The following is a 1,264-nucleotide window of genomic DNA, read 5'->3' as shown; positions in this document are numbered from 1 at the left end:
AATTTATGTCTTTGTGTTATATATAGATGAAGACAGTATATAGATATAGACTACACATAAAAATATACTTAAGGTCATATCCATGTATACATAAAAACAGCTTTACATATATTATAATATGAACTGAAATAAGTAACACTTGCGAGATACACACCCAGATGGGCGTGTGGGGGTGGAGGAGGGAGTGGGGGTGGGTTCTACACCTGCAGATTCCTAGCCTTGTTATTACAGTGATAAGAGTTACCTGTGTAAGGTTGGGTGGCTGAGGAACAACCGCTATATATGGAGAACATTGTCAAACTACGCTGTTTTTGATGTGAGAATATCTTTTATTTGTATTCCTCGTTCCATTATTTATTTATTATCATCATTTTGTATATTGTTTAAGCTTACGAGAGTACGCTAACTGCTGAAAGGTCGTTATCTTAATATGGTTCACCTTTTTAAAAAGGTTTCAGCCGAAATAGCATGGTAGTAATGTAATATAAAAAAAGGAAAAAATCCAAGAAAATTATATAATGTATGACTACATTGTGAAGAGGAGCTGTTTTTCTTCAACTTTTCCTGTTTATCTTTTCCTTGCCAATTCCTCGATCTATGCGAAAGCCACGTGGCTAACCTCAAAGGCCGTTATCTTCATATTTTTTTCCCCTCTCTCTCTCATCTTCTGACAATCTATCCGTCTATATACCTATTTCTCTATGTCTTCTACTATTTCCCTCTTTAGACGCCGTTTTTATTTTAATATTAAAAATTAATTCTTTGAGGAAAAGTTTACGGAAAATCGTAATAATGACGTGTAAGGCCGTTCTATTTCAGGTTAGGCCGTGGGGTAACTAAAGAAAATCTATGTAGTGCTGGACTGCTAAAGGGAACTTGCCTTTGTGTGAATTCATCTCCAGTTTTCCTTCTTTTGCCAGTGACGTGGGTGTCTAAAAGTTTATCTTTATTTCGACAGCATTTTCCACCGAAATCAGGTGGTATATTCATAGTGGAAGATGTACAGTATTTTACTTTTGTTTTTGTTGTTGTTTTTTGTAATCGATCACCCTTCGTTATTTCTTTTTATTATTATTTCCCCTCAGTTTTCGAGGTGATCCGCAGCACTAGAAACCTGTGTTGATTATATTATTTGCATATACATTCCTTGATAGATTGGTCATATTCGTTTTTTGCTGATACCGTTACTACGAATATTTCATTTCCATGAAAGATGTCATATATATGTAAAGACCTATAGATTATAAATTCTATAAGATTCACA

The 1,264-nt window shown here is 34.5% G+C and overlaps 1 protein-coding gene across 1 annotated transcript in view; it reads left to right on the top strand.

Annotated features, from left to right (window-relative positions):
• Positions 1-208: 208 nt before the first annotated feature.
• Positions 209-1,264, top strand: part of LOC119593118 (Golgi phosphoprotein 3 homolog sauron-like) — a gene marked incomplete in the record, with an annotated part of 21,765 nt that continues 20,709 nt past the window's right edge. The window contains 1 exon segment of the mRNA XM_037942081.1: positions 209-316.

The sequence above is a fragment of the Penaeus monodon genome, chromosome 31, assembly GCF_015228065.2.
Source record: "Penaeus monodon isolate SGIC_2016 chromosome 31, NSTDA_Pmon_1, whole genome shotgun sequence".
In the NCBI taxonomy this organism is placed as follows: Eukaryota; Metazoa; Arthropoda; class Malacostraca; order Decapoda; family Penaeidae; genus Penaeus; species Penaeus monodon.
The sequence above is the reverse complement of the archived record's forward strand: the minus strand, read 5'-3'. Positions and strand labels throughout refer to the sequence as shown.